At 41.8% G+C, this 9,974-nt stretch overlaps 1 long non-coding RNA gene across 1 annotated transcript in view; it reads right to left on the bottom strand.

The window, feature by feature from the left end:
* The window catches only part of LOC137369103 (uncharacterized), a 58,537-nt gene extending 49,235 nt beyond the window's left edge, over window positions 1-9,302 (bottom strand). The window contains exon 1 of the long non-coding RNA XR_010974872.1: window positions 8,862-9,302. This is a non-coding gene — a long non-coding RNA (uncharacterized lncRNA). The remainder of the gene's footprint in view (window positions 1-8,861) is intronic.
* Window positions 9,303-9,974: the final 672 nt, after the last annotated feature.

The raw sequence follows: 9,974 nt of genomic DNA, 5'->3' as shown, positions 1-9,974 counted from the left end.
TTTTTCACGCAGCAAGTGGTTACTGCCCGAGAGTGTGGTGCAGGTAGGTTCAAATGAAGCATTCAAAAGGGAATTAGACTGTTATATGAAAAGGATGAATCTGCCGGGTTACAGGGAGAAGGCGGGGTAATGGCACTAAGTGAATTGTTCATTCGGAGAGCTGGTGCAGACATGCTGTAACAATTCTGTGATTCTGTGCTATGAGCTGAAGCAGACAAAAACATGCAATATTACAAAAGTGTAACAAGGCAGTCTTTGTGATGGAGAGGATATGGAGTCAAAAGCTCAGCTCAGGGTCAAATTGGATGAAGTTGTGAACAGTTTAGTTCAGCCTGTGACAGTGGCCAGGGAGGGGTTGGAATCAGTGGCAAACGAACAGTTTGTGGCAGACAACGAAGGTCCTGCTTCAGTCTTCCCAAGAAGGGTACATGCTGGAAGCATCAACTGCCTTACCTGCTGAGTGTCTCCAGTGTTTTCTGATTTTGTTTCAGATTGTCTGCATCTGCAGTTTTTTTTGTACAAACTTATCTCATAATGAAATCATAATGCAAGCAGGCAGCATCAACATGGTTTTGTAAAAGGGAAATTGTGTTTGACAAATCTATGAGAGTTCTTTGAGGACATAACAATCAGGGTGGATAAAGGGGAAGCAATAGATGTAGTGTATTTGGATTTCCAAAAGTCATTTGATAAGGTACCACATAAAAGGTTACGGCACAAAATAAGAGCTCAAGCTGTTGGGGGTAATATATTAACGTGGAGAGAGGATTGGCTAATGAACAGAAAACAGAAAATCAGGATAAATGGCAATTTTCAGGTTGACAAACTTTAACTCGTGGAGTGCCACAGGAATCAGTGCTGGGGCCTCAATATTTACATCTATCTTAATGACTTGGATGAAGGGACTGAGTGTATTGTAGCCAAATTTGCAGACGATACAAAGATAGGGAGGACAGGAAGTTGTGAGGAGGACACAAGAAGTCTGCAAAGGATATATATGAAGTTAAGTGAGTGGGCAAAAATTTAACAGATGGAGTATAATGAGGGAAAATGTGAGGTTGTCCACTTCGGCAGGAAGAATAGAAAAGGGGATTTAGACAGGCTAAGTGGGCAAGAACATGGCAGATGGAATATAATGTGGAAAAATGTGAAGTTATCCACTTTGACAGGAAAAACAGAAATGCGGTGCATTTATTAAAATGGTGAGAGATTGGAAAGTGTTGATGTGCAAAAGGGACCTGGGTGTCCTTGTTCATAAGTCACTGAAAGCTAACATGCAGGTGCAGCAAACAATTTTTTTTTAATAGGGAGACGGTGATACAGTGGTAATGTCACTGGACTAGTAATCCAGATGCCCAGGCCAAATACCCTGGTGACACAGGGTCCAATCCCACCATAGCAACTGGTGGGATTTAAATTCAATCAATTAAAAATCTGGAATTGAAAGCTAGTCCCAGTAATGGTACCATGAAACTATCATTGAACCCATCTGGTTCACTAATATCCTTCAGGGAAGGAAATCTACTGTCCTTACCTGGTTTGGCCTACATGTGACTCCAGAACCACAATAATGTGGTTGACACTTAACTGCCCTCTGAAATGGCCTAGTAACACTCAGTTCAAGGGCAATTAGGGATCGGCAACAAATGCTGGCCTGCCAGTGACACGCACATCCCATGAAAGAATAAAAAAAATTAGGAAGGCAAATGGTATGTTGGCCTTTATTGCAAGAGGATTTGAGTACAGGAGTAAAGAAATGTTACATGAGCACTTCTGTTTTTCTTTGCAAAATATATTTTAAGAAATTATAGTTGAATTTTGGACATTGAATCATCTGGAGATTGCTGAACTTTGTGGGTGTTTTTCTTAAAAGGAAGGTCAACAGGAGGTTGACCAGTAAACAAGGTTTTCTGGAAGGCATATGATTTCAAGTAAACACAGCAGGGGGTTTGACCTGAAGAGCTATTTGCTTATTGACAAATCAGGATTTATGGCTGTCATAGGACTTGCCTCTGAAAAAAGTTGGTTTCATTTTGAACTGTTAAAAAAGACAGTTGGTTTGGCTAAAATAGGCAGTTGGAGTTTGCTTATCGACCTGCCAGGTTTATCTTGCTCTTGAAAAGCAAATCCTGTATCGAGTTGTACTGTTGCCTCCTGTATTTGAAGAATTCCTGAACGTTTGCAGAAACCTTGCACCTTTAAAAGAAATTTGCATCAAATATAAGAACTGAAATCTTTGCTTCTACACACTTAATAAGACCTATGTGAAGCCTTCTGTAGCTGCATTTCTTGAAAGCCTACCCAGACTGTTCATCAACATCACCTGGGAATATTCCAAGTGACAGCCGCCTATTCACCTTTGGGACACCTCGCCAAACAAAGGACTTCCATACTTCTTTTAAGCATGTGTTTGTTTATTCTTTCTCTTTCTTTGCAACAGCTGTAAACAAATATCCTTTTTTTCCCCAGTTAACCAGTTGTGTATGTGAGTGTGTATGTGAGGGCTAGGATAAAAATAACGGGCTTTACTATTTCAATTCTTGCGTATATTTACTTTATTATCGGTTAAAACTTGGGGTATAATAAACAGATAATTTTGTTGTTTATTAAAGAAACCTGGTTGGTGTATTTTATTCTGGGATAAATAGAGTATCTGATTGACTGTTTTGGTAAGTGGGAAAATTTAAATATATGTTGTGACATGTGGAGAAGTGGGACTGAATTAACAGTGCACTCCTCCTGCCTCGGCCGTAACAGAAGGCTTGCTCCAATTGCATAGAGCCTTGGTGGGACCGTACCTGGAGTGGTGCATACAGTTTTGGTCTTCTTACCTAAGTAAGCATATACTTGCCATAGAACGAGTGCAATGAAGGCTCACCAGATTGAGATGAGGAGGAATTTCTTCACTCAAGAGGATGGTGAATCTTTGGAATTCTCTACCCCAGAGGGCTGTAGAGACTCAGTCATTGAGTATATTCAAAACAGACAGATTTCTAGATATTAATGATATCAAAGGATATGGGGATAGTGCAGGAAAATGGCATTGAGGTAAAGAACAGCCATGATCTGGTTGAATGGCAGAACAGGCTTGAGGGACCAAATGACCGACACCTACTTCTATTTCCCATGTTCTTATGAAACTTACATTGATCTTTTTAACTATGTGAAAAATTATTGAGCATATCAATAAGATTTTCAACACCTGAAGATGTTTTATTGCATTTGTGTTTTAAAATTTTCCCAAGAGATTAGGGCATGTAATCCTTAAAGTCACATTGTGAAATAAGTTTACAGTCTGTTTTAACAAAGACATACCACACCACACAATGTAATTACCAACAGCAAAGTCCTCTATTTAACTGTTGAATTAGAAACACAGAATAAAATTTACAATGTGCTCACAGAACAGGACTTTTTGCAGTTTATTCACTGTGTCATTCTGTCGAGTCAGCACTGTCGTTTGCAAAACTGTGATCTAGGTGCTACAGTAAATTGATTCACATTTGAAAGCAGCACAGGTAGAACCATAGCACCATAGAAAAAGTATAGCACAGAAGGAGGCCATTCAGCCTATCGTGTCTGCTCCGACCAAACTAATCCCACCTTAGGGCGGCACAGTGGCGCAGTGGTTAGCACCGCAGCCTCACAGCTCCAGGGACCCGGGTTCGATTCCGGGTACTGCCTGTGTGGAGTTTGCAAGTTCTCCCTGTGTCTGCGTGGGTTTTCTCCGGGTGCTCCGGTTTCCTCCCACAAGCCAAAAGACTTGCAGGTTGGTAGGTAAATTGGCCATTATAAATTGTCACTAGTATAGGTAGGTGGTAGGGAAATATAGGGACAGGTGAGGATGTTTGGTAGGAATATGGGATTAGTGTAGGATTAGTATAAATGGGTGGTTGATGTTCGGCACAGACTCGGTGGGCCGAAGGGCCTGTTTCAGTGCTGTATCTCTAATCTAATCTAAAAATCTAATCTTCCAGCACCTGGTCCATAGCCCTTCAGGTTGCAGCACCGCAGGTACATGTCCAGGTACCTTTTAAAAGAATTGAGGGTCTCTGCCTCCACCACCATTCCTGGCAGCAAATTCCAGACACTCACTACCCTCTGGGTGAAAAGGTTTCCCCTCATGTCCCCTCTAATCCTTCTACCAATCACCTTAAATCCCCTAGTAACTGACCTCCCAGCCAAGGTAAACAGGTCCTTCCTGTCCACTCTATCTAGGCCCCTCATAATTTTGTACACCTCAATCAAGTCAGCCCTCAGTCTCCTCAGTTCCAGGGAAAACAACCCTAGCCTAGCCAATCTTTCCTCATAGCTGCAACCTTCAAGCCCTGGCAACATTCTTGTAAATCTCCTCTGTACTCTCTCCAGAGCAATTATGCCCTTTCTGTAATGTGGTGACCAGAACTGTACGCAATACTCCAGCTGTGGCCTAACCAGCGTTTTATACAGTTCCAGCATCACATCCCTGCTTTTGTATTCTATACCTCGGCCAATAAAGGAAAGCAATCCATATGCCTTCTACACCACTCTATCCACCTGTCCTGCCACCTTTAGGGACCTGTGGACATCCAAGGTCTCTCGCTTCTTCTGCCCCTCTCAATATCCTCCCGTTTATTGTATATTCCCTTGCTTTATTTGCCCTCCCCAAATGCATTACCTCACACTTATCTGGATTGAATTCCATTTGCCACTTTTCCGCCTACTCAACCAAAACATTGATATCATTCTGGAATCTACGGCTTTCCTCCTTACTATTAACTACATGGCCAACTTTTGTGTCATCAGCAAATTTCCCCATCATGCCACCCACATTTAAGTCCAAATCATTAATATATACCACAAACAGCAAAGGACCCAACACTGAGCCCTGTGGAACACCACTGGAAACCGCTTTCCATTCACAAAATCATCTGTCGACTACTACCCTTTGTTTCCTGTCACTGAGCCAATTCTGGATCCAACCTGCCACCTTCTCCTGCATCCCATGGGCTTTCATTTTACTGACCAGTCTGCCATGCGGGACCTTGTCAAATGCCTTACTAAAATCTATGTAGACAACATCCACTGCACTACCCTCCTTATCACTTCCTCAAAAAACTAAATCAAGATAGTAAGACATGACCTTCCCCTAACAAATCCATGCTGACTATCCCTGATTAATCCGTGCCTTTCTAAGTGACATCCTGTCCCTCAGAATAGATTCTAATAATTTACCCACTGCCGAAGTCAGACTGACTGGCCTATAATTACCTGGTTTATCCCTCGCACCCTTTTTAAACAATGGTACAATGTTCGCAGACCTCCAATCATCTGGTACCTCGCCTGTATCTAATGAGGATTTGAAGATGATCCTCAGTGCATCCGCTATTTCCTCCCTGGCTTCCTTTAACCACCTGGGAAGCAATGCATCCGGTCCTGGCGATTTATCCACTTTCAAGGATGTCAGACCCTGAAGCACTTCCTCTCTCATTATGCTTATCGTATCTAATATTGCACACTTCTCTTTAACTACAATGTCTACATCAACCCTCTCCTTTGTGAAGACAGATAGAAAAAACTCATTAAGAACCCTGCCCACATCTTCTGCGTCCACGCATAAGTTCCCTTGTACATCTCTGATAGGCCCTATCCTTTCCTTAGTTATCCTCTTAAATGTGTATATGTACTAGCACAGTGCAGTATGGATAAAGAAGCTAGTTACTTTGACTAAGGTACTGCACAGATTCTGTTTGATTCACCAGTGGTCATGTCATGGTGGAAGCACACTGTAAATGGTTGTAGCAGGAGATTCAAATCGAATATAAAGAGTGCTCCACTACCATTAAAATAACCAGGAAGACTGGATTTGGGAATATTAGCAGAAAATGTTGGAAATGGTTGATGATTTGAAAAAGAAAAGCAGGTTAATGTTTCATATTCACTCCTGCAAAAAAGTTCCACCCAAAACTGTCGATGTATTTTACTCTTTCAGATACTGATTACTTGGCTGTGTGTTTCCAGCTTTTTTGATTTTACTATCTTTGTGCCTTTAGTCCACATTTGGAATTTAACTATATGTTGTACTATGATGTCATTACATGACAGATAGGTTTCTGTGAAAGCAAACAGTGGCAACTAAATTGTAATTCCTGTGAATACTCGAATGATCAGCACCATCCATTATTAAGGAAGAAATAACAGGACATTTAGAAAAGCTTAATGCAATCAGAGTCAATATGATTTTGTGAAAGGGAAATCATGTTTGACAAATTTTCTAGGGTCCTTTGAGGATGTAACAAGCAGAGTTGATAAAGGGGAACCAGTACATGTAGCGTATTTGGATCTCCAGAAGGCATTCAATAAAGTGCCATATAAAAGATTATTGCACAAGATAGGAGCTCACGGTATTGGGGGTAACGTATTAACATGGATTGAGGATTAGTTAACACACAGAAGACAGAGAGTCGGAATTAATAAGTCTTTTTCAGGTTGGAAAGACGTAACTAGTGGAGTGCCACAAGGATCAGTCCTACGGCCTCAATTATTTACTATCTATATTAAGGTCTTGGAGGACGGGGCAGAGTGTAATATATCCACATTTTCTGACAATACAAAAATAGGTGGGAGGGCATGTTGTGATGAGGACATAAGGAATCTGCAAGGGAATATAGATAGGTTGAGTGAGTGGGCAAAAACTTGACAGATGGAGTTTAATGTAGGAAAGTGTGAGGTCATGCACTTTGGTAGGAAGATTCAAAAGGCAGACTATTATGTAAATGGAGAGAGATGCCAAAAAAAGTGCAGCACAGAGAGATCTGGGTATTCTTGCGCATAAAACACAAAAAGTTAGCATGCAGATGCAGCAAGTAATTAAGAAGGAAAATAGAATTTTGGCCTGTATTGCTAGGGGGTTGGAGCTTAAAAATAGGGAAGTCTTGTTACAACTGTACAGGGTGTTGGTGAGGCCGCACCTGGAGTACTGTGTACAGTTTTGGTTCCCGTATTTAAGAAAGAATATACTGGCATTGGAGGCAGTTCAAAAGAGATTCATTAGGCTGATTCCTGGGATGAAGAGGTCGACTTATCATGAACAGCTAAACAGGTTAGGCCTTTATTCATTAGAGTTTAGAAGAATGAGGGGTGATCTTATTGAAACGTACAAGATTCTGAGGAGGCTTGACAGGGTAGATGTTGAGAAGATGTTTCCTCTCGTGGGGGAATCTCAAACTAGGGGACATAGTCACAGAATAAGGGTACACATTTAAAACTGAGATGTGAAGGAATTTCTCCTCTCAGAGGGTAGTGAATCTCTGGAATTCTCTACCTCAGAGTTGTGGAGGCTAGATCACTGAAAGTAGTTAGATGGGAGGTGGATAGATTTTTGAAATATCGGGGAGTTGAGGGCTATGAGGAGCTGGCACGAAATAGAAGTTGAGGTCTGGGGCAGATCAGCCATGATCTTATTGAATGGCGGGGTAGGCTTGAAGGGCCGAATGGCCTGCTCCTGCTCCTATTTCTTATGTTCTTATATCACAACGTAATATGTCAGGTATAGGAGGTCAGGAATTGTATTTTAATCAATCCACAATTTCCCTGTTGTACAACTTCGCCGTAATTCAGGTTTTTAATACTCAATGCACTGAGTATTTTCCAATTTGAAGGAGGATCAAATTTATTGGAAGTGTAAATGATAAATTGTGAAGCATTTTGGGATGTTTTTCTACTTTAAAGCACTATATAAATGCATGTTGTTGTTCGAAACAAAGATAATGTTACTTCCTAGAAAATAGCAAATAAAACTTTGTCACAGACACAAATGGGTTCTGGTGAAAGGTCAATGACCGGAAATGTTAACTCTGTTTCTCTTTGCACAGATGCTGCCTGGACCTGCTGAATGTTTCCAGCATTTCCTATTTTGAATAACAATGGTGTCTTATATAGACTTAATCTTATATAGAACATACAGCTCAGGCCTGTCAACCCAAACAGTGCATGCCACATTTATGCTCCACTCAAGACACCTCCCATTCCTCATCATCTAATTGCCTTCTTCCTCATATGCTTATCTAGCTTCTATTTAAATATATCTCTACACTGTTCATCTCAACAACTTTCTGAGGCTGCAAGTTTGACATTTTCACCACTTTCTGGATAAAGAAGTTTCTTTTGAATTCCCCATTTGATTTCTTGGTGACCATAAGAACTAGGAGCAGGAGTTGGCAATTCAGCCCCTCGAGCCTGCTCTGCCATTCAATAGGATCATGGCTGATATCATTTCAGCCTCAACTCCACTTTCTTGCCCATTCTCCATAACCCTTCAACCCATTAGTAAATAAAAATCTGTCTATCTCCTCCTTAAATTTACTCACTGTCCAGGCATCCACCACTCTCTAGGGTAGTGAATTCCACAGACTCACGACCCTTTGACAGAAGTAATTTCTCCTCATCTCTGCTTTAAATCTGCTACGAGTGGAAAGCACATTCTGGGCATCTACCTTTTCATAAATTTGAGGACCTCAATTAGGCTTCCCCTTTTCAACAGAAAAAAGGTACAGCCAGTTCATCCTCTGATTCATTGTGAAATCAACGCCCACAGAAAACAGAAGCCACAATGAAATAGGGAAGAATTACAGATTGTGACATCACAGCACAAAGTGACGTTCCACATGTCAGCAACCCATTATGACATCTCAACGGGGAGTGATATGACTCTATGATGTCGTCGGCTCGCTGACATGACATCAGCAGTCGAGCAGGTCTGGACCGCAGCTGCGCCGGTATCAATGCGCAGCTTTGCGACTCCGATTGGACCTGCCGCCCGTTCGTTCCCTTGATGGCAGGGACACACCGGAGACTGGGTGCTCGAAACTCAAACTATTTACCAAAACAAATCACCGCAGCTCGGCCTCTGTCGCTCCAAATAAACCCGATGATTCCGGCATCACATTTACAACCATCGTTCACCATCTTTTTGCCCCGGTCCATAGTGAATAATCTCAGACAGTGATACTGAACGAAGAGGTTTTTGTCACATCTTTTGGCAATACCTGTGCATGGATTAGGGAACAAGCTGTAAATCTGCTGCAACGTGCACAGTCGAGTTGGTTGAAATCTTACTCACTTGTCACCACATTTCGAGGTCAGAAGTGTTCACAACTCACTACAGGCTCCCTAAGAAATAGATCAGTTTGCATTCGTCACATCTTTCTTTTCCACTTTTTAACCTTGGGGGACCTGCAGATTTTTAAAGAAAAAATATCCGTGTCTCTGCTTCTGGAGCCTCAGCTCCTGCTTAGCAACATAACGGGCGCAGCCATGTGGCAGTCACTCAACGCGCGTGCGCAGCGGGGTTGCACTCTGGGAGTTGTAGTTTTATATATTTTAGGGGACCAGGTGTCACTTGTACCTACTCCTCTCAACTGGACTACAACTCCCACACTGCCATAGAGAGCTTTTGCTGCAATTTGCCACTGTGAATCCTGTTGCAATGGGAGGAGTGAAACTCATTTTAGAAGTGCAACTCAATGTTTTGATGTAGCTCATCATTCGTCAAACATTATGTAAATTAATATTACAACACAACACTATGGATGCTAAACTGCTGTAAATGCTCAGCAGGCCAGACAGCAACTGGAGAGAACCTGTTAAAATTGCAGCCCAGTTACCTTTCAGAATCGACTTGGGAATCAATCAGATGTTACGGCCACGTGATGAGATGTGGGTGGGTCCCACTGTTCAGCTCTGCACCTGACTGCAGCAAGTGTGTTTTGTCATTGTGGTTTTATTTGTCAAATAAACAGACAGTGACAGGTTTTCTTGTAGGCCCGTTTAAAAAGAGAATCAATTGTTTATTGATCAATATGCTTATCCCGAAATTGTCGCAACTGCATCCACTGGCTCATTTGCACACACACACACACACACACACAAGCAGAGATAGAGAGAGGGAAAAAAGCGAGTGATTTTTAAGTGGATTGCTGGCCTGAGGTGATTGT

Source organism: Heterodontus francisci, chromosome 4 (assembly GCF_036365525.1).
Source record: "Heterodontus francisci isolate sHetFra1 chromosome 4, sHetFra1.hap1, whole genome shotgun sequence".
Lineage (NCBI taxonomy): Eukaryota > Metazoa > Chordata > Chondrichthyes > Heterodontiformes > Heterodontidae > Heterodontus > Heterodontus francisci.
This window is presented reverse-complemented; position numbering and strand designations above follow the sequence as displayed.